Raw genomic sequence first — 23,901 nt, 5'->3', positions numbered from 1 at the left:
CTGTTCAGTTACTTTGTTAGCCTTGTGCCTTGGGCAAATGAGTTTCGAGGATCACTCTCCTTCCTTGTCTACATAAAGAATAGGAACAATAATAATCAACCTCAAATGTTTTTATGTTAAATGGGGTGTAAGGTATGTAGCACTTACATGGTTAGTGCCTGGCTGTTAGTTCCCTTTACTGAAACTAGACCATTAGACTCTTACCAGGGCTTTCCTACTCTAATTCGTTATTCTGTTCCTTCTCTCTCCTTGTTTCTGGCAGCAGCATATTACATTCTTTTAGCCTCTATAATAAAATACTGTTTTAGTATCCCTTATTTTGGCCACGTAACTCTTAAATATTATTTAAGGTTGACTCCTTAGATTTCTTTCGTGTTTTTGTTGGTCCCCCCTCCATCCCAAAGAATTTGTTTCCTCTCAAGGTTTAAATGCTTTTCTCTGTGTGGATGGTTATCATCTCTATTTTAAGACCCTAGTATTATTTCTCTTAGGTAGACCCATATTCTATCTTGCATGAAATTTTCCTGTGAATCGTCCCAACATCTCATTCACCTTGCTTAGATCAGAATGACTCATTTTTTTCCTAAAATCAGAGTGACTTACAGATTTTCTCAGTTCTTATAGAGGTGTTAGCATTTCTTGGTTTCTTCATTGTCTTTGATTCTGTCTTCATTATTGATAAAAACTAGGAGATAAACCAATCTTGATTTTGTTTTCCCTCCTGACTCCTTTAATTTTTAGTGATAAACATCTGTTGATCTCTTAAACAAATACGTCTCATCTTTTTCATTCTGCATTTTCTTTTTTATTAACTGCTCTAATAATCTATATATTTCGAAGCTTTGAAATGTTATCGAAGTCAAGATTGGAATAGAAAATTTTTTCCCTACGTTTGGAAGCTTTAGGGGAAAACTTCTATTAAACACAGTGCATGCATGAGCACACACAAGTACTTATCTATCATATATGTGATATATACAGTTGACTGGGAACAATGTGGGATTTAGGGGCACTGACCCACTGCGAAGTTGAAAATCCACAGTTGGCCCCCTGTATCCCCAATTCCACCATATTCATGGTTCTTCCACATCCACACATTCAACCAATCTTGGATCATGTGTAGTACTGTAGTATTTACTATTGAAAAAAAAAAAATCCATGTATAAGTGAACCAGTGCAGTTCAGACCCATGCTATTAATGAGCTGCATGTCTCCTTCGGCAGTAGGATAATTGAAAACTAAGAACTTCATGCTATGTTTAGAGCAAGGTTCCTCTGCATTATTGCTTTGGGATTGGATAATTCTTTGTTGTGGGGGGCTGTTCTGTGTATTTTAGGATGTTTATCAACATCCCTGGCCTCTACTTACTAGATGTCAGTAACATTACCCCCACTAAAGTTATGACAGCGAAAAATGTCTCCAGGTATTGCCACATGTTCCTTGGTGGGGGGAGGTGGGGGAGTGCAAAATCTTCCCCATTTGAGAACTATGGGTCTAGAGAAACTATATGGGCAGAAGAAGTAGAATTATTTATTTCCACATTCTGCCAGCTTCTTAAGAATGTTTGTTACTACACACTGAAAAACCCTTCATAAAAGAGGATAGAAAAATTCATGCTTATGTACATTTTTAGACTCCCTCCTGAGAGGGCAGCACTGGAATAACTTTTTAGGAAAATAAAAGTGGTATGTTGTTTTTATATGAGAGTATACTGTGAATTTGGTGAAAAGTTGTGTAATGTTTATGTACCAACATCAGTACTAATAGTTTCTAATTTCTTTTTTCTTTTTTTTTTTAAAGATTTTTTTTTGATATGGACCATTTTTAAAGTCTGTTGAATTTGTTACAATATTGCTTCTGTTTTATGTTTTGTGTTTTTTTGGCTATGAGGCATGTGGGATCTTAGCTCCCCAACCAGGGATCGAACCCACACCCCCTGCATTGGAAGGCAAAGTCTTAACCACTGGACTGCCCGGGAAGTCCCCTCTGATTTCCCTTTTTTTTTTTTCACAGAAGCCATGGTTTGTATGAAGATCCAATTATTTTTGAATTGTGTAGACTATTAGTAAGAAGGAATCCTTTTTTTTTTTAAACCAGATTTTATATTTTATTCAAATCACATTTATTTTAAATTTATTTATTTATTTATTTATGGCTGTGTTGGGTCTTCGTTTCTATGCGAGGGCTTTCTCCAGTTGCGGCAAGCGGGGGCCACTCTTCATCGCGATGCGCGGGCCTCTCACTATCACGGCCTCTCCCGCCGCGGAGCACAGGCTCCAGACGCGCAGGCTCAGTAATTGTGGCTCACGAGCCCAGTTGCTCCGCGGCATGTGGGATCTTCCCAGACCAGGGCCCGAACCCGTGTCCCCTGCACTGGCAGGCAGACTCTCAACCACTGCGCCACCAGGGAAGCCCTGATTTCCTTTTTAACGAGGACTTGCTGGAATGTCATGAAACTTCAGGAACTTCTTTTTCAGCATTTAACCTTTACTTCATCAGTTTATATTTCCCACTACTTTTGTTTCAAAAAATTTGAGAACTTATGTTTTTTGGTAACTGATCACAGATGCAGTTCTTTGATGCGTTTATTTTTCTTCTAAACATTTGTGGATTTCTTGAAAATATTTCTGTTATCTCTTCCCTCCTTTCCTCTTTCCTTTCCCTAACATACCTCTCCTTCTTAAAAAAAAAAATGTCCTTGAGCTTGTCAAGAATATTACCATAGTTCAGATCATACTATTGTTAAGTAGCAAACTTCTGAGTAATAGAACACTTCTAGGTCTCCTATCTGTAATATTCTATACAGGTAGACTTCCAAACCCTCAAATAATTTGTAGAGCCTTCCTGGAATTAACCAAACAAGATATGACCTATATATGAATTCAGGAGGGTTGAGAATAGGATCTTGAGGAACTGGTATAGCTGCTTAGCATTCATTTTCATAAAAATGAGGTTATTTTTTAGTAGATGAAGTCTAAAATTAATCTTATTTTCTTCGTTTTTTATCTCTTTTCATAGGTATATCCTTCTAATATGGACATTAATCAGTCTTTTTCATCTGTATTGCCTCCATTTGTTCCTCATGAGCCAACTAGAGAGTTGGAGTATCACTCTTCAGATCTCAGAATGTTGAGGGTATCTCCTGACACTGTGCCAGGGACTCTCAAACATTCAACAGGTACGTAGAGAAGGAGATTTTTTTTTTTTTAATTAATTTATTTATTTATGGCTGTGTTGGGTCTTCGTTTCTGTGCGAGGGCTTTCTCTAGTTGTGGCAAGTGGGGGCCACTCTTATCGCGGTGCGCGGGACTCTCACTATTGCGGCCTCTCTTGTTGCGGAGCACAGGCTCCAGACGCGCAGGCTCAGTAGTTGTGGCTCACGGGCCCAGTTCCTCCGCGGCATGTGGGATCTTCCCAGACCAGGGCTCGAACCCGAGTCCCCTGCATTAGCAGGCGGATTCTCAACCACTGCACCACCAGGGAAGCCCGAGAAGGAGATATTAAGTGTCCTATGACTAGCTTGTTAAAAATATCTTGCTGTGCCTAATTTTTTACTTTTGAACTCCTGCAATAATGTTAACTTTGGATTAGGTGTATTTATAAATCCTCAGATCTTTTATTAGATGAAGCATTTGATTTTCATTGCATTCTTCATGACAGTGTTTAGAACTGAATTACATGGAGGAGTCTGATATTAGAGTCAGTTTGTTTCTATATTCCTTTCTGTGACTTGAAGGGAAAAGGGAATTAAATGAGCATAAGAACAGATACAAGTTTACAGAGAGGAAACTGAGAGATTAGTTTTGAGGTAGAAAGCAAGATTGTCTGCTGAGGGAGGTTGAGAGTTGTGGAGGTGGGTTAAGGGATTTGAGGAGAGTGGCTTGATGAAGGCTTAGAATTTATGTTGAAGTGAATAGGGGATGGAGCTGACCAAGGATAAGCAGATGGATTGGCAGGTAGTTCTGAGAAGTCAGCTGAGGTTGGAGATGCCTATCCTGGACATTTTCATGTAAGTGAAATCATACAATATGAGATCTTTTGTGGCTGGCTTCTTTTACTGAGTACGTTTTCAAGATTTATCCATGTTATAGTGTATATCGGTACTCATTCCTTTTTATTGCCAAATAATAGTCCATAGTATGGATATGTCACATATTGTTTACCTGTTCATCAGTTGATGGACACTTGGGTTGTTTTCCACTTTTTCATGAATAATGCTGTTATGAACATTGACGTACAGGTTTGTGTATTTGTTATTTTTATTTCTCTTTGGTATATATCTAGGAGTGGGAATTTCTCGTTCATGGTAACAGTGTTTAACATTTTGAATAACTGCTAAACTGTTTTCCAAAGAATATGCACCATATTACATTCCCACCAGCATTATGAGGTTTCCAGTTTCTCCACACCCTCAACAACAGTTGATTTTCTGTCTTTTTGATTATAGCCATTCTGGTGGCTGTGAAGTGGTATCTTGTGGTTTTGGTTTACGTTTCCCTAAATGTTACATTATTGATTTGAGATGTTTCTTTTTAATGTAGGTATTTACATTGATAGATTTCTAAACACTACTTTAGCTGTGTGCCTTAAGTTTTGGTTTGTTGTGTTTTTGTTTTAATTCATCTAAACTATTTCCTAATATACTTTATAGGATTTTTGTGCTTTTAAATTTTACTGAGGGATGTTTTATGTCCTACCATAATGTTTATCCTGTAGAATGTATGGTTCGCGCTTGAGAAGAATGTGCATTGTGCTGTTGTTAGGTGGTGTGTTCTATACATGTCTCTTAGTTCTAGTGGGTTTATAGCATTCAAGTCTTCTGATCCTTGTTGATCTTCTGTTAGTTTTCTCCATTTTTGAAAGTAGGGTATTGAAGTCTCCAATTATTATTGTTTGTCTGTTTTCCCCTTTTCTGTCAGAATTGTTTCATATATTTTGAGACTTTGATATTAAGTGCATTTATGTTTATAATTGTTATATATTCCTGATGAATTGACCTTTTTGCTGTTGTCCCTCTTTAATTCTAGCAACGTATTTTTTTGTTTTAAAGTCTATTTTGTATTATGTCTGTGTGGACTTTCCAGTTCTTATGGTTGCTGCTTGAATGTTGTATCTTTTTTCATCCCTTTACTTTCAACCTATTTATGTTTTTGAAGCTGAAGTGTATCTCTTGTAAATAGCTTATAGTTGTATCTTTTTTATTTCTTAATTCCAGACTGACAGTCTTTGCCTTTGATGTGATTGTTTAATCCATTCACATTTAATGTAATTATTGATAACATTGGATTTACACTTGCTGGTTTACTTTTTCTTCTCCATATGCCTCATGACTCTTTTGTTCTGTTCTTCCTTTACTGCTTTTTATTGCATTAAGTGAATATTTTCCAGTATTTTAATTGCTTTAATAATTTTGTAGCGGGCTTCCCTGGTGGCGCAGTGGTTAGGAGTCCGCCTGCCAATGCAGGGGACATGGGTTCGAGCCCTGGTCCGGGAAGATCCCACATGCCGCGGAGCAGCTAAGCCCGTGCGCCACTACTACAGAAGCCAACACGCCTGGGGCCCATGCTCCACAACAGGAGAGGCCCGCGCACCGCAACAAAGAGTAGCCCCCGCTTGCAAAAGCCCGCCCGCAGCAACAAAGATCCAGCGCAGCCAAGAATAAATAAATTAATTAATTAAATTTAAAAAAAAATTTTGTAGCTAATTTTTATTTTTTTTTTAAATTAATTAATTAATTTATTTTTATTTATTTTATTTTTGGCTGCATTGGGTCTTCGTTGCTGCATGCAGGCTTTCCCTAGTTGCAGCGAGCGGGGACTACTCTTTGTTGTGGTGTGGGCTTCTCATTGCGATGGCTTCTCTTGTTGCGGAGCACGGCTCTAGGTGTGCGGGCTTCAGTAGTTGTGGCATGTGGGCTTCAGTAGTTGTGGCTCACAGGCTCATTAGTTGTGGCACACGGGCTTAGTTTCTCTGCGGCATGTGGTATCTTCCTGGACCAGGGCTCGAACTAATGTTCCCTGCATTGGCAGGCGGATTCTTAAGCACTGCGCCACCAGGGAAGTCCTAGCTAATTTTTAAAGTTATATTATTAGTGGTTGCTCTAGGGCTTATAAAATTTATCTTAACTTACCAGAATATACTCCCAGTTTATACTAACTAAATTCTAGTGTGATACAGAGATGTTTCTCCTATATAGATCTATTCCCTCTTCTTTGTATTTGCTATTATTATAATACATAATACACCTATATGTTACAAACCCAAGAGTAGATTGTTACATTGTCATAATTATTTATATAATTTTATGTATTTTAAAGAAGCTCAGAGAAGTAGAGAGAGCAAATATTTATATTTATAGAGCTTGTTACATTATTATTTGAATTTATTCTTATTTCTTATTCTCTTTATTTGTTCCTGTGGATTTATTATCACCCAGTGTCATTTCCTTGCTGTACTCTAACTTTGCTCCCATGTACCTCCTTTTGATGTTATTGTTGAATATGTTACATTTCTATATGTTATAGCCCCAATAATACAATTATATATGTGTTGTTTTATGTAAGCTTGCTTTTAAAATCTGTTAGAAGAAAGGAAAATATGCAAGTGTCCTGTCTTTTTGTAATTACCTAACAATTATCTTTACTAGCACTATTTGTTTTGTTCTGTAAATTCGAATTACTGTTTGGTGTCACTTGCTTTCAGCCTGAAGAACTTCCTTTAGTATTTTTTGTAAGATGGGCCGGCCACCAACAAATTCTCTCAGTTTTTGTATATCTGGGAATGTTTTTATTTTATCTTTTCGAAAGGTAGTTTTGCTGGGTTTTGAATTCTTGGTTGACAGTTTTTTTTCCCAGCACTTTGAATATGTCTTTCCACTGTATTCTGCCTTTATTGTTTCTGATGAGAAATCAGCTATTCTTATTAGTGTTCCATTGTATGTGATTTGTTTCTTTCTTGCTGCTTTCAGGATATTCTCTTCGTCTTTCAGCATTTTGATTTTGATTATGATGTGTTGGTATGGATCTCTCTGTTTATCATTGAGTTCATTGGGATTCTCAGAAGTGTAGGATAATGTTTTTCATCTTTTTCATCAAATTTGGGAAGTTTTCGGCCATTATTTTTTTCTGCTCTTTTCTGTTTCAGATATCCCCCATTATATATATGTTAGTGCACTTAATCTTGTCGAATAGCTCTCTGAGCCTTTGTTCATTTTTATTTATTCTTTTTTTTTTGCTGTCCTTCAGCTTGCATAGTCTCTGTTATCATCATATTCACTGATTCTTCTGTCTGTCCCTATTTACTGTTGAGCCTCTAGGAAATTTTTCATTTTAATTGTACTTTCCAACCCCAGAACTTCCATTTGCTTCTTTTGTAAGTTCTATTAGCTTATTTTCTATTTGATGAGACATTGCCATTACCTTCTTTTAATTTTATTTTTTAATGTTTCCTTAACATCTTTATTGGAGTATAATTGCTTTACAATGCTGTGTTAGTTTCTGCTGTATAACAAAGTGAATCAGCTATATGTGTACATATATCCCCATATCTCCCTCTTGCCTCTCCCTCCCACCCTCCCTATCCCACCCCTCTAGGTGGACACAAAGCACTGAGCTGATTTCCCTGTGCTATGTGACTGCTTCCCACTAGCTATCTGTTTTACATTTGGCAGTGTATATATGTCCATGCCACTCTCTCACTTCGTCCCAGCTTACCCTTCCCTGTCCCCATGTCCTCAAGTCCATTCTCTATGTCTGCATCTTTATTCCTGTCCTGCCCCACGGTTCTTCAGAACCAATTTGGTTTTTTTTCTTTTTAAGATTCCATATATATTTGTTAGCATACAGTATTTGTTTTTCTCTTTCTGACTTACTTCACTCTGTATGAACAGTCTCTAGGTCCATCTACCTCACTATAAATAAATAACTCAGTTTCATTTCTTTTTGTGGCTCAGTAGTATTCCATTGTATATATGTGCCACATCTTCTTTATCCATTCATCTGTCGATGGACATTTAGGTTGCTTCCATGTCCTGGCTATTGTAAATAGGGCTGCAATGAACATTGTGGTACATGACTTTTTGAATTATGGCTTTCTCAGGGTATATGCCCAGTAGTGGGATTGCTGGGTCGTATGGTAGTTCTATTTTTAGTTTTTTAAGGAACCTCCATACTGTTCTCCATAGTGGCTGTATCAATTTACATTCCCACCAACAGTGCAACAGGGTTCCCTTTTCTCCACACCCTCTCCAGCATTTATTGTTTGTAGATTTTTTGATGATGGCCATCCTGACTGGTGTGAGGTGATACCTCATTGTAGTTTTTTGTTTGTTTGTTTGTTTTTGTTTTTTCACACACACACACTGTGTTTTATTTTTACAAGAGATAAAGACTGACACCAAGCATTGTAAATGGATGACCACAACAAAAGCAACAATGATTACAGTTACCAAACACGAAACACACTCATACTATGTCATAATATTGACATTCAGTCCAGTAATCCTCCACTGTAACAGCTCCTTTACTTTGCAGTGAAAACTGATTTGTATATTCTTTGCCTCTGAGTCCTTGTGGGATTTTTTTTTTTTAATTCAAACAGAAAGTCACAAAAATTATAATCATTCTCATCAGTTCACTCAGTCCCATGTAATTAATTTTTTTTTTATCTTGATCTTTTGTTAGTACTTTTATGAGTTCATCAGTTTTTCATTAGAGTTCTGAAAATGCTTATTCATTCAGTTCAGCAGTACAGTTACCAGAAACCTGTACTTGTCAGAGTCTTTTCTATGCATTCCTTGAAGATGAACCCCTTTTATAGGAACATATTTGCAAAAGCATCAGAGTACACCCAGAACTGTCTGTAACTGACAAAAGACTTAAAAATGACCACAGTTAAAGATTTGATGAAAGTTCATAATAGTGCAATTGACAAGGAAATTTAGTTATTTCTGAGATATACATTTTAAAGTAATAACTAGAATTATGACTTATAACATTATACCAGAACATATAAGATTTTTAGAAATTTCATGTAATGTCTGAAACATTTATATTAACATATTTCCATACAAATAAGCCAATGAAAGTTTAGTATTAGTTGTTTTGTTTGTTTGTTTTTTTATATTGCAGGTTCTTATTAGTCATCAATTTTATACACATCAGTGTATACATGTCAATCCCAATCGCCCAATTCAGCACACCACCATCCCCACTCCACCGCAGTTTTCCCCCCTTGGTGTCCATATATCTGTTCTCTACATCCGTGTCTCAACTTCTGCCCTGCAAACCGGCTCATCTGTACCATTTTTCTAGTTTCCACATACATGCGTTAACATACGATATTTGTTTTTCTCTTTTTGACTTACTTCACTCTGTATGACAGTCTCTAGATCCATCCACGTCTCAACAAATGACTCAATTTCGTTCCTTTTTATGGCTGAGTAATATTCCATTGTATATATGTACCACAACTTCTTTATCCATTCGTCTGTCGATGGGCATTTAGGTTGCTTCCATGTCCTGGCTATTGTAAATAGTGCTGCAATGAACATTGGGATGCATGTGTCTTTTTGAATTATGGTTTTCTCTGGGTATACGCCCAGTAGTGGGATTGCTGGATCATATGGTAAATCTATTTTTAGTTTTTTAAGGAACCTCCATACTGTTCTCCATAGTGGCTGTATCAATTTACATTCCCACCAACAGTGCAAGAGGGTTCCCTTTTCTCCACACCCTCTCCAGCATTTGTTTTGTAGATTTTCTGATGATGCCCATTCTAACTGGTGTGAGGTGATACCTCATTGTAGTTTTGATTTGCATTTCTCTAATAATTAGTGATGTTGAGCATCTTTTCATGTGCTTCTTGGCCATCTGTGTGTCTTCTTTGGAGAAATGTCTATTTAGGTCTTCTGCCCATTTTTGAATTGGGTTGTTTGTTTCTTTAATATTGAGCTGAATGAACTGTTTATATATTTTGGAGATTAATCCTTTGTCCGTTGATTCGTTTGCAAATATTTTCTCCCATTCTGAGTGTTGTCTTTTCGTCTTGTTTATGGTTTCCTTTGCTGTGCAAAAGCTTTGAAGTTTCATTAGGTCCCATTTGTTTATTTTTGTTTTTATTTCTATTACTCTAGGAGGTGGATCAAAAAAGATCTTGCTGTGATTTATGTCAAAGAGTGTTCTTCCTACGTTTTCCTCTAAGAGTTTTATAGTGTCCGGTCTTACATTTAGGTCTCGAATCCATTTTGAGTTTATTTTTGTGTATGGTGTTAGGGAGTGTTCTAATTTCATTCTTTTCCATGTAGCTGTCCAGTTTTCCCAGCACCACTTATTGAAAAGACTGTCTTTTCTCCATTGTATATTCTTGCCTCCTTTATCAAAGATAAGGTGACCATATGTGTGTGGGTTTATCTCTGGGCTTTCTATCCTGTTCCATTGATTTTTATTTCTGTTTTTGTGCCAGTACCATACTGTCTTGATTACTGTAGCTTTGTAGTATAGTCTGAAGTCTGGGAACCTGATTCCTCCAGCTCTGTTTTTCTTTCTCAAGATTGCTTTGGCTCTTCAGGGTCTTTTGTGTTTCCATACAAATTGTGCAATTTTTCGTTCTAGTTCTGTGAAAACTGCCATTGGTAGTTTGATTAGGATTTCATTGAAGCTTCTTTTAATTTTTAAAGCATGATTTCCTTTTCTTCTTTGAACATATTCATAATGGCTGCTTTGAAGTCTTTGCTGGCTAAATCCAAAATGTGGGTCTCCTTAAAGGCAGTTTCTATTGCTTGCTTGTTTTTTTCCTGTGAATGGGTCACTTTTCTTTTTCTTTGTGTGTGTCACAACTTTTTGTTATAAACTGCACATTTTAGATAATATATTGTTGCAGCTCTGGATACTGTTTCCCTCTCTGGGCTGAGAATATTTGTTATTGTTTTGCTTGTCTGGTTATTTAGTGACTAGTTTGGAAGTGAAGTCTGTTTCCCCTGCAGTATGCACCTTCTGAATTTCCTCACTGGAAAGCAGAGTCTTTTTTTTTTTTTTTAATTGGATTTACATTTAATTAAAAAAATACTTTATTTATTTAGTTGCGCCCTGTCAGTTGCAGCAGACAGGCTCCTTAGTTGTGGCATGCATGTGGGATCTAGCTCCCTGACCAGGGATTGAACCCAGGCCCCCTGCATTGGGAGCATGGAGTCTTAACAACTGTGCCACCAGGGAAGTCCCAAAAGCAGAGTCTTTGGTATATGTACAACCTCCCTGACTGTGGTCTCCATCCATTCCCTCCTCCTATGACTATGGCTTTAACTCAGTTCTCTTTAATGTCTCTTTCATCTCCTTGTTAATCTTCTTGTTTGTCTTGCAATATTGGCATCAGCTGTTAGCCTCAGCTAAGCTGATTGCTGTATTGTTTTCAGCAATGCCTTGAGGCATAAATTGCTCCGTGGTCTGATTCAGTTACTGTAACGCCCTTTCTTAGAGGTAGTCTTTTAGGTCAGTCTTTGAGGCTTTCTTTTAAACTTCTAGCTTGTCTACTGTATGCCTTTTTCGTATCATGTAGCTAGCAGCTTCCTCTTAATTGCTTACCACTGTGATCAGCATTGGTTTTGCTGGCGTTCTTAGGCTTGAACTTCTCCATGTTCTATTCCAAATGAAGTCAGTCTGCTTGTGGAGATGTGTGGAGCTCTCTGTTCTTATGGCTTGCCTCTCCTGGGAAAAAGCTTTGTGACATTGCTCTGGGAGTTGGAACAGTGACCCACTTATATTGGAGTAACACGTCCCTTCTTTATAAGAATGGTGTTGGGTGTGGATGGTATTCTCTGGTCTTCTTGGATTGCCTCTTCTGGAGTGGAACCTCCGCCCTACGAGTAAGGTCGGGTGGGGCCGCAGCCCAGTATTCTCAGCCTGCCATGTCTGGGGTAAATCTCTAAAAGTGGGGAACTAGGTAGAGGTAGAACACTCTTTGTGCTCTTCTTTTACAGCCTCTCTTCCAAGACATCTTCTCTGTTCAGCCTCTTTACCTTATGCATTATTTCTATTGATGCACCCAATTGTACCATTTGGTTGTGTCTCATTCCTCCCAGTAAGACCCTGAGCTCCTGAGTGATAGTAGTTTGATGAAAAGCCTGAAATTAGATTCAGCTGCCTTGACATCTGAAACAGTTGAAAAAATGGGAAATGAGAAAGATAAATTTGAAAGACTTCAACAACCCATGATTAAATTATGCTGTAAGAATAGTTAAGCTCTCTGGGGGAGCCTGAGTATAGAGAACAGCAAAATTCCAAGGATAAAACTTTATAGAATATAGTAGGAGAAAGGGGAGCCAATAGAGAATACAGAAAAGGAACAGATATTTTGTTTAATTTATTAATCAGATTTAGTTTTTACTCTTTCAGTTTTCATTCCCATTTCTTACTGCCTTTGTCACATCACACTGGATTTGGTTGCATACACGTGTAAGATTGCTATGTCTTCTTGGTGGATTTATCCTTTTATCATTATGTGGTAATGCTCTTTGTTTTGAGTAATTATTTTTATTCTGGAGATTACTTTATCTGCTATTATAGCCATTACTGCTTTTAAAAAATTGTACGGTATTTCTTTTTCTGTCTTTTTACTTCAACCTTCTTATGTCATTGTGTTTGAAGGGATTTTCTTCAAACACAATGGGCGTATAGTTGTGTTTTTTTAAACACTGTGTTAACATCTGTATTTTAGTTGGTGTTCTAGACTATTTGCATTAAAACCATTATTGATATACTGGGCTTAAAGTCTGCCATTGTATTTGTTTTCTCTTTGTTCCTCTGTTTCTCTTTTCTCGACTTACTGTGGGTTACAGGAACATTTTGATCTATCTATAGTATTTTTTTAAAAATTAATTAATTAATTTATTTACGGCTGTGCTGGATCTTCGTTTCTGTGCGAGGGCCTTCTCCAGTTGCGGCAAGCGGGTGCCACTCTTCATCACGGTGCACGGGCCTCTCACCGTCGCGGCCTCTCTTGTTGTGGAGCACAGGCTCCAGACGCGCAGGCTCAGTAGTTGTGGCTCACGGGCCCAGTTGCTCCACGGCATGTGGGATCTTCCCAGACCAGGGCTCGAACCCGTGTCCCCTGCATTGGCAGGCAGACTCTCAACCACTGCGCCACCAGGGAAGCCCTGTCTATAGTATTTTGAGTATATTGCACTGTATTGTTTCTTTAGAGGTTGCTTTAGGTGTTACAATATACATACATAATTTATAACTGTTTACTGGTATCAACTTTCACCTCTGAGAGTGAAGTAGAATTAGTTCCCTTTACCCTTCCCACTTTAAAAATAATAATTGTTTTAATATTTCCTTTACATATATTGAGTACCACAGCAAATAGTGTTAGACTGTTTGCTTCAGTCATCAAATATGATTTAAGAAACTCATAAAGAGACTGAAAGTCTGTTATATTTCCTCTATTTTTATCCATTCTATTGTGGTTTTTGTTTTTTTTTTGTCTTTATGAACTTTCAGGTTTCTTCCTGCTTTTTTCTTTCAGTTGGAGAATTTCTCAGCCCCTCTATGTGGGTGAGTCTATTAGTGACAGATTTGTTTTCTTTACCTGAAAATGTCTTTATTCCTCATTCATTCTTGAAGGATAATTGAGCCAGACAGAATTAATGGTTTATGGTTTTTTTCTTTCAGCACTTGCAAAATGGCATAACACTTCCTACTGGCTTCCATGTTTTCAAATGTGAAATCTACTATCATTCAAATTGGTGTTCTCCTATATTTTATGAACTTTAATTGTGTTGTGTCTTGGTGTGGATATCTTTGAGTTTCGTATTTGGGATTCACTTAGCTTCTTGAACCTGTAGATATATGTCTCACCAAATTTGGGAAGTTTCCCATTATTTCTGTGAATAATTTTTTTTTAGCGCATCCCTCCACACCCCCACCCCCCTTCTCCTCTGCTTATGGCATTCTGTTGATATGAACGTTAGAGCTTTTGTTATAGCCCAAGAGCCCCTATCTTTTAAAAATTGATTTTTCAAAAAAAAAAATTTGATTTTCTTTCTGTTTTTCAGACTTATTAAATTGTATTGATACGTCCTCAAGTTCACTTATTCTATCTTCTGTCATTTCCATTCTGTCACTGAGCCTCTCAAATGAGGTTTTTATTTGTTACTGTGTTTTTTTCAATTTCCATTTGTTCTTTTTTATAACTTACGTTTCTTTGCTGAGATTTTATCTTATTTCATTTTCTTCAAGAGATTCTTAATTGCTTGCTCAAGCATATAAGATAGTTGCTTTTTTTTTTAATTTTTAAAATTTATTTATTTATTTTTGGTTGTGTTGGGTCTTCGTTTCTGTGCGAGGGCTTTCTCTAGTTGCGGCAAGCGGGGGCCACTCTTCATCGCGGTGCGCGGGCTTCTCACTATCGCAGCCTCTCTTGTTGCGGAGCACAGGCTCCAGACGCGCAGGCTCAGTAATTGTGGCCCACGGGCCCAGTTGCTCCACAGCATGTGGGATCTTCCCAGACCAGGGCTCGAACCCGTATCCCCTGCCTTGGCAGGCAGATTCTCAACCACTGCGCCACCAGGGAAGCCCAAGATGGTTGCTTTTAAATCCTTGTCAGATAATTCCATCATCTGTTTCACCTTGATGTTGGAATCATCTGATTATCTTTCTCATTCAAGCTGTGATGTTCCTGGTTTTTGATATTGTGAATGATTTTTAATTGTGTTTTGTACATTTTGAATGTTACAGTAAGAGACTGGATCCTATTTAATCTCTGTTTTAGCATTCAGTTGTCCTATTTATATGTAACATATAGGTCCTGGCCTACTTATATGGGCTGTGGTTTCAGAGACTGTTTAGTTTTCAGTTTTCACTGAACAAAGTAGACTTGCATTATAGTCTACTTTGCTCAGTGGTGCTGCTGAGGCTCATGCTTGATCTCTGCTGGTGCTGCTCATGCGAGTGGAATGCTCTTCCTTAGGCCTACTGCTGTTGAGTGGAAAGTGGGAGATATTGGCCCATAGGGTGGAGGGTGCTTTCCTGGGCCTGCTCCCTGGGCACCTGATGCCAGTGGATCTCCCACTTGATTCTTGCTCCTGCCATCAGTCGGGGAAAAAAGTGCTTTTCTAGGCCTCCTGGTGCATTTAGGTGGGGGATGTAGGAATTCTGGGCTTCTAGGATACAGACTTTTCCTGGGCCAGCTCTCTGGGCCTCTTAATGCTGGTGGGCTTCTCTCTAAGTTTCTGCCAGTACTGTTGGGGAGGAAAGCACCTACCTGGGTTGCCTTCTGTCACTGGGTTGGAAATCAGGAGATTTGGAATCAGTTGCTGGCCAGAGGGTTAGGAGATTCCATCCAGGCCTTCTCTTCCTCCTTCCCCATCTTGGTGCAGGTTCCAGGATACTAGCCTCTCCTGGGTGCATTCAGGATATATGAGAATTAAAAAGAAAATCCAGGGAACTCAGTGTTGTGTTGTTCCTCAAGTTCCTCAAGTGTGGTCTCTAGCCATTTGGCCTTCCACTTTCCAACCTTTCAGAGTCTTTTTATGATTTTCTGTTGAATTGTTTACAGGGAGGAGCAGAGAAAGGTGAGTTTATACTATTTTTGTCTGGGGACTAGAAGACAACTGGAATTTTGAATATGTGAAAACTTTGGAGGCATTATTGTTTTTGGGCTGTTGGTAGAAATCATCAAATGAGGGAGTCACGGTGGTAAGTAAAGATCTTTCTCAGGCAATATTGAATAAGTTCAGGGATCTCTAGTCACAGAAGGTAGGGACACCTATGCCATGAACTTTCCCTAGGTTTTCTAAAATATGCCCCATCATGGACTAAAAATAATAGCTAACATTCATTCCTTGCTTAGTTTGTTAAGCATTTCCATAGATCATATTATTTTATATCTATACCTAACTTATGATGTTAGGTACTACTATTATCCTATTTGATAACTGAGCAAAATGAAGCTTAGAGAGGTTAAATTACTTGCCCCATAGCTGGTAAATTGGTGGAGTGCCAGTTGTGAACCCAGGTAATATCCTCCAGAGCCTGCATTCTTAATCACTACATTATTCCACCTTTTATCTTCCCTAAACCCAACTCTTTTATTCTTCTTAAACATTGGTAATAATGTATTTTTCTTCTCTGTCAAATCTAAACTCTTCTGGCTGATTAAGACCTTCTAAATTGTATTTGTCCAGCTTTAAGTTTGTACATTTTAGTCCTTCCAGGCAAACTATTTTATTGTTGTTACTTTTGTTTACTTTTCTACCTCTAAAGTCATGTTCATTCCTTACCCTGGTATTTTACTTATACATTTTCCCTTCCCTGGAATGCCAGTTCCTTTCTTTATATCTCTACATTCTACTTATAATTTAAGGCCTAGCTCAAGCCCCACTTTTTCTAAGAGGATTTTTGATTACTTCATTCCATACTGTTCTTCCTTTTTTTTTTTTTTGAATGTTAAATGCCTGTGTAACCTCACCATAATAGCACACCTACAGTTTACTAAAATTCTCATGTATAAAGGGCACCACATTTTATTTCTGTCCAATGCCTAACATAAATATTGGCACATAATAAAGGCATGGAAAAATCTTGATGGTTGTTTCCTAACTTAAGAGTATCAGTCAGTGGAACAGTACTGGCTGTCCTCAGCTTGTTTACAGCAGCAGGCAGAAACATGGTAGGAAACAATGCTTTGCGCAATAAACGATCTTAAGTTCTTCTGAGATGATATCTGCTCCCAGTGCTTCATTTACTTTCTGTGGCTGATGACTTCCAAATGTAGCACTCTATCCAGATGTGTCTCATACTGTAGATGTTTGTGGCTAACTACCTATAGAAAATCTTCATTTGTATATCCCATGGCACTGTAGCCCCAGAACTCCAAGGAACTGATCATCATCTTTTCAAACGTACTCTTTCTTCTTAGTGAATGGGCATCTACTTAGTTGCCAAGCTAGAAACTTCTCTCTCTTCTTTTGCTCTCACCCCTGTCCATTTACACAGTCCTTTTGATTATGATTCTCAAACTACTATTTTCGACATTTTGGATTATTGCATTAGTAATAGGAAACTCGTCATCTTTTCTGCCTTCCTATCCATTCTTTGTATTAAGCCAGAATAGTCTTTTTTCATGACATACTTGATAATATCACTTCTAGTTTGAAACCCCTGCTTTCCATTGTTACCCTCAGGATAAATTCCAAACTCCTTAGTATGTCATAGGAGGTCCCTGCTCACCTCTTTAGCCTCACACTTGCCTCTTTGATCATATTGAACTACTGCTATTCATTCATTATGCTAGGTCCTCTAGTCTCCTTGATCTTACAGATGCTGTTTTCTCTGCTTGGATGACTTTCTTCCTCTACTCCTTGTGCCCCATCTTTGCCCAACTCTTCACCATTTCATTCTCAGCTTAGATGTCTTCTAGGAAATATTTCCTGGTTTCCACCATTCACCATGCGTCCTTGAGAAAGAGTCAGTACTCCTTGTATATGTGTTCTCATGGTATTCTATAAACACTCACATTCATCACTGCTCTGAACACATAGTATAGTAATTGCTTGTTTACTTATTTCTGTTTCCCACTAGACTTTAAACTCTTTGAGGGTAGCGCTGGGGCTTTGTTAATATTTTATTTACTTCTGGCCATGAGAGGTGCTTAGTAAATAGTACGTATTGAAGGACTTAGTGAATTATTGAATATTAAATGAATTAGATGTCTGGGTAGACTTCAGTAAGAGATGGGTGAAATAAGGAGGTAGGCTTTGTCCATTTTGGGGAGATCAGTTCTCAAGAAAGTTGGTCAAATGAAAATAATCATATAAACAACTTTATTTCAGTTGTTATTATGAAGGCTTGTGGATTTGTTTCTTGTATTAAAAGCTTTTATTGATCTCATTAATATGGGGCCATCTCTATGACTTGTATGCATATATGCCTTTTTTTATGTTGTTTGGTTGTTATTGGGGTTTGTGATCCCTGACTACAAACTTAATTGGTTTAATTATCCATTAGTTTTCTTGCCGTAATTTACAATTAAAGTCACGTCTTTGGTTTAGCCTACTTCACATTATTTGTTTGGTGTCTCTCTCGGAGATGTGACTTTGGTTTGGGGCAGGACGTTGGGAGCATTCTCTGAAAGATGAAGGGCCTGGAAGCAAGACCCAAAATACCATCTTCTGCTTGCTTTCCCTTCTGTAAGGGTGCACTTACTGTTTGCCAGGTATATTACATACTTATCTCGTTTAACCTTCACAACCCTATGAGGGTGGTATGATGAGGGAACTGACTTTCTGGTTATTCTATTAGGAAATAGTAAACTTTGGATTTGAACCTGTGTCTGAGTGCAGGGTTCATGAACTTTACACAAGACCAGTAGTTCTTTAGCTTTTAGGAACTGCTGCCCTTTTAGGAGTGCAGAGGAGTCTATAGCCCAGTTACCTTCGCAAATACCACTTTCACATAGAAAAAGAACTTAGTGATCGCAACAAAAAAGTGAGGTTATCTAATGAGCTTGTATATGTGATTTTCATGTTACAAAACAGTGCCCTATAAACTCAGCATTTTTCTTACATTTAACCTGATATTGTGTTGCAAGTTATTCAGATGACATACATTTGCCAACAAGACAACATCCATAAAGTATCACACTATATAGGCACTTTGTTTTCTTAAAAAATATTTATTTATTTATATATGTATGTATGTATGTCTGTGTCAAGTCTTAGCTGCGGCATGCAGGATCTTTTGTTGCAGCACACAGGATCTTTCGCTGTGGCATGCAGGCTGTTCATTGCGACGCACGGGCTCTGTAGTTGTGGTTTGTGGGCTTAGTTGCCCCACGGCATATGGGATCTTAGTTCCCCGACCAGGGATTGAACCCACGTCCCCTGCATTGGAAGGTGGATTCTCAACCATTGGACCACCAGGGAAGTCCCTATAGGCACTTTGGAAGGGTTATATTTACATCTGCTTTGTCAATAATGGTATCAAGAATTTCTATTTGAACTATAATATATACATGTATTATAGTCTAGTTTTGAGAAGACTTAGGTTAATGTTGATGCAAACATCTATCAATTTACTCAAGGATTAACCAAATAACGCACAAAAAATTATACTTATCTAGTTATCAGTAATTACTAATTAGGAAATTGTAAAAACAGTAAAGTTACAGTAGTTCATAATAGAGAGCAAGAATAACAGCAATGAAAACAAAGACCAACTTAAAATATTACCTTAAAATAGTATCCTTTTTAAAACTGCAGGAATTTCAGTGTACTTGCTGTGCAGACAAAATAGATTCTTTTCAGGACAGCCAGACCTGTTAGTGGTGACTGAATTGGAAGTCTTGAAATCCAGAAATATGCTAATTTATTTTTGTGTACTAATATTAATAATCCATAATAATTCACTTGGAATGATTACTAATAAGAAGCCCTTAGTTGTATGTAAAACGAAACTGGAATTGCATCTCATTTTGTCTGTGAGAAATAAAGTACTTGCTTGTTGTTCTTATTAAATGAGGTCATAGAGGATTTCAGATTATACTTTGAGAAATAAAACTATGCTCTCTTTGTCTCCCAGAGAAACCCTCTATGTTAATAAGCATTTGGCTCCAGTGGGTAAAGAGTTCTTCAGCAAATCCTAACCAGGTTGTTAGTCTGTCTCTAAAAGGCATCAGTATAAACTTTTGGAATATTATAGTCTTTTTCTGGGCAGTTCTCTTTTTCGTCATGTCCAGACTTTTCTCTTCAACCCTACCCCTAAAAATGGACTTTGAAGAATTCAATAGATATATAGTAATATTGTAACGTTCACAGTCAGCATATTCATTCCTGTTTCAAGGGCTGAGAGAGTAGTACTCTACAACTATGCCATCCATCATCATGTATTCCTTATGTATGCAAACATATTTCAAAAATGATAGTGGGTTTATGATCAACATTGCTTCTGACAGTTTGAAGTGTATGTCCTTAAGCTTATATGGAACTGCCAGAAATTTCTTCGGGAACACCACAAGTCTCCTCCTACACTTTTTGCAGCTTAACTTGCAGTAGTTCTTTTAGTTTCCTTTACTTATCTTTTCCTTCCTGCTGAGGTCTTCTTAAGTAAGGACTCATTATTTTGTGTAACACATCTTTCAAGGATCTGGGCTCTATATCTTAACTCCTTGGTTGTTATCTCATTTGTTCCCTTCTAGGTACTAGATGTCACTATTAATTTGTAATGATCAATACATGTAAAAACTTTGAAAAATTAGAAAATAATTTGGAACAAGTGTTTGTTCTTTAATCTGTTTATTTTTCATTTTTAAATATGTTTCACATGTACAACATTATGTTTCGACATCTGTATGCACTACAGCATGTTGATCACCAAAAGTGTAGTTTCCCTCTGTCACCATACAGTTGACCCCCTTTACCCATTTCAGCCACCTCCCACCCTCCTTTCCCTCTGGTAACCACTACTCTAGTCTCTGTATCTGTGTGTTTTTTTTAGTTTGGTTTGTTTGTTTGGGTATTCATTATTTATTTATTTATTTATATGAGTGAAATCATGCAGTGTTGTCTTCTCTTTATGACTTATTTCACTTAGCATAATACCCTCAGGGTCTATCTGTGTTGTTGAAAGTGGCAAGATTTCATCTTTTTTTAATGGCTGCGTAGTATTTCATTGTATGTACAGTTGACCCCTTGTACAGCGCGGGGGTAGTCTACATATAACTGCGGATTCAATCAACCACAGACTGTGTCATACTCTAGTGTTTACTGTAGAAAAATATCCACTTGTAAGTGGATCTGCAAAGTTCAAACCCACAGTGTTCAAGCGTCAACTGTATGTACCACATCTTATTTATCCATTCATCCGTCGATGGGCACTTAGGTTGTTTCCATACCTTGTCTATTGTAAATAATGCTGCAATTATGGGTGTTATAATTAGTGTTTTCATAGTCTTCAGATAAATACACAGAAGTGGAATAACCAGATCATATGGTAGTTCCGTCCTATTTTTTAGTATTCATTAGTCCATACCCTTGAAGGGGTCTCTTTATGTATTTCTCCTTGATTCTTTCTTTTATTATTTATTTATTTATTTATTTATCTATCTATCTATTTATTTATGGCTGTGTCGGGTCTTAGTTGTGGCACACGGGATCTTTCATTGTGGCATGCAGGCTCTTCATTGCAGCGCATGGGCTTCTCTCTGGTTGTGGCGTGTGGGCTCTGTGGTTGCAGCACGTGGACTCTCTAGTTGTGACATGTGGGCTCAGTAGTTGCAGCACACGGGCTTAGTTGCCCTGAGGCATGTGGCATCTTAGTTCCCTGCCCAGGGATCGAACCCACGTCTCCTGCATTGGAAGGCAGATTTTTTAACCACTGGACCACCAGGGAAGTCCCTATTCTTAATTTTTTGAAGAACCTGCATACTGTTTTCCATAGTGGCTACGCCAATTTACATTCCCACCAACTGTGCACAGGAGTCCCTTTTTTTCCACATCCTCGCCAATACTTTTTATTTCTTGTCTTTTTATTAATAGCCATTTTAACAGATGTAAGGTGATAGTTTCATATGATTTTGATTTGTATTTCCCTAATGACTAGTGATGTTTAACATCTTTTCCTGTGTCTGTTGGCTGTCTATATGTCTTCTTTGGAGAAACGTCTTTTCAGGTTCTTTGCCCATTTTTAATCAGGTTGTTTTGTTGTTGTTGTTGTTGTTGAGTTGTATAGGTTCTTTACGTATTTTGGATATTAACCCCATATTGGATATATGATTTGCAAGTAGCTTCTCCTATTTGGTAGGTGATCTTTTCATTTTGTTGATGGTTTCCTTTGCTGTGCAGAAGCTTTAGTTTGATGTAGTTGCTTTTGTTTCCATTGCCTGAGGAGACATATCAGGAAAGATACTGCTAAGACCAATGTCAAAGAGTGTACTGCATATGTTTTCTCGAGGAGTTTTATAGTTTCAGGTCTTACGTTCAAGTCTTTAGTCCATGTTGAGTTACTTTTTGTGTATGGTGTAAGATGGTGGTCTAGTTTCATTCCTTTGCAGGTGCTTTTCCCGTGCGGTGGTGGTTTTCCAACACCATTTATGGAGGAGATTGTTTTTTCTCCATGGTATGTTTTTTGCTCCATTGTCATAAATTAATTGTTCATATTTGTGTGGGTTTATTTCTCGGCTCTCAATTTTGTTGCATTGATCTTTATATCTTTTTCTGCCAATACCATGCTGTTTTGATTACTATAGACTTGTAGTAAAATTTGAAATTAGGGAGTGTGATACCTCCAGCTTTGTTCCTTTTTCTGAAGATTGCTTTGAGCATTTGGGTCTTTTTTGCTTTCATATAAGTTTTAGCATTGCTTCTTCTATTTCAGTGAAAAATGCAATTAGTATTTTTATAGAGATTCCATTGAATCTATAGATTACTTTAGGTAATACGGACATTTTAACAATGTTAATTCTTCCAGTCCATAAGTACAGACTATCTTTCCATTTCTTTGGGTCTTCTTCCATTTCTTTCAGCTGTGTCTTATAATTTTCAGTGTATAGCTCTTTCACCTCCTTGGTTAAATTTATTCCTAGGTATTTTATTCTTTTTGATGCAGTTGTAAATGAGATTGTTTCCTTAATTTCTTTTTCTGATCATTCATTATTAGTGCATAGAAATGCAGCTGTTTTTTGTATAGCAATTTTGTATTCTGCAACTTTACTGAAATCGTTTTTTGTTGGAGTCTTTAGGATTTTCTATATATAGCATCATGTTATCTGCAAATAGAGACAGTTTTACTTCTTCCTTTCTGACTTGGATACCTTTTATTTCTGTTTCTTGCCTAATTGCTCCAACTAGGACTTCCAGTACTATGTTGAGTAAAAGTGATGAGAGTGGGCATCCTTGTCTTGCTCCTGATCTTAAGAGGGAAAGCTTTTAGCTTTTCACCATTGAGTCACTGAGTATGATGTTGGCTGTGGGCTGGTTGTATATGACCTTTATTATGTTGAGGTACATTCCTTCTGTATCCCTTTTGTTGATAGTTTTTATCATAAAGGGGTAGTGAATCTTGTCAAATGCCTTTTTTTTTTTTTAAGGAAAATCATTTATTTTTTTACACTAGAAATAATGTACTTTAAGCTGAGGAAATTCTACATTATAAAATGATATAGTTTGTTGTAGGAAAAAAATAAGAGTAGTGGATAGGGGTCTTGGTTTTCATATACTTCCCTATTACAGATGAGAAAATCTAAGTTCACAGAGACCAAGCAAAATTCCTAAGGCCATAAAGGAAGTTGATTACAGAATGATTACCAAAAACCGAGGTTTCTGAGTCCAGGTCAGTTACTTACCCAGCATGGCCTTGGATGCATTTGGTCATTTTTTTCCAAAACACTGGTTTGTTTAATGGGGCAAAAATGAATCAGTTGTTAGGCCAAGGGAGCCACTCAAATTTGAGAGATTTATACAATGTTATGAGGTTATAAATTCCAAGTCTATGTAAGGTAAATGAGGAAACTGAAGGCTATAGAAGTAATTCAGACATAGTCACTCAGGAAGATAAGGACTGATGTAGAGATAGAAACAAGTTCTGCTTCCTGACCTATTACCCTTCATAGGAAGCTTTTTTTTTTTTGAATTTACTTTTTTATACAGCAGGTTCTTATTAGTTATCCATTTTATACATATCAGTGTATATATATCAATCCCAATATATTGCATATATTGAGATGATCATAATTTTTATTCTTCATTTTGTTAACAAAGTGTATGTCATTGATTGACTTGTGGATGTTGAACCATCCTTGCATCCCTAGAGTAATTCCCACTTAATCATGGCATATCACCCCTTTCATGTATTGTTGAATTTGGTTTGCTAATATTTTGTTGAGGATTTTTACATCTAAATTCATCAGGTATAC

The 23,901-nt window shown here is 37.4% G+C and overlaps 1 protein-coding gene across 11 annotated transcripts in view; it reads left to right on the top strand.

Annotated features, from left to right (window-relative positions):
- Positions 1–23,901, top strand: part of ALMS1 (ALMS1 centrosome and basal body associated protein) — a 142,251-nt gene that overhangs the window by 37,131 nt on the left and 81,219 nt on the right. For all 11 annotated transcript variants that reach the window (XR_014234725.1, XR_014234726.1, XR_014234727.1 and 8 more), the window contains one exon: positions 3,019–3,178. The gene's annotated coding sequence lies outside the window, so the exon portion shown is untranslated. The remainder of the gene's footprint in view (positions 1–3,018; positions 3,179–23,901) is intronic.

This window comes from Balaenoptera borealis, assembly GCF_965194805.1.
Source record: "Balaenoptera borealis genome assembly, chromosome: 15".
In the NCBI taxonomy this organism is placed as follows: domain Eukaryota; kingdom Metazoa; phylum Chordata; class Mammalia; order Artiodactyla; family Balaenopteridae; genus Balaenoptera; species Balaenoptera borealis.
The sequence above is the reverse complement of the archived record's forward strand: the minus strand, read 5'-3'. Positions and strand labels throughout refer to the sequence as shown.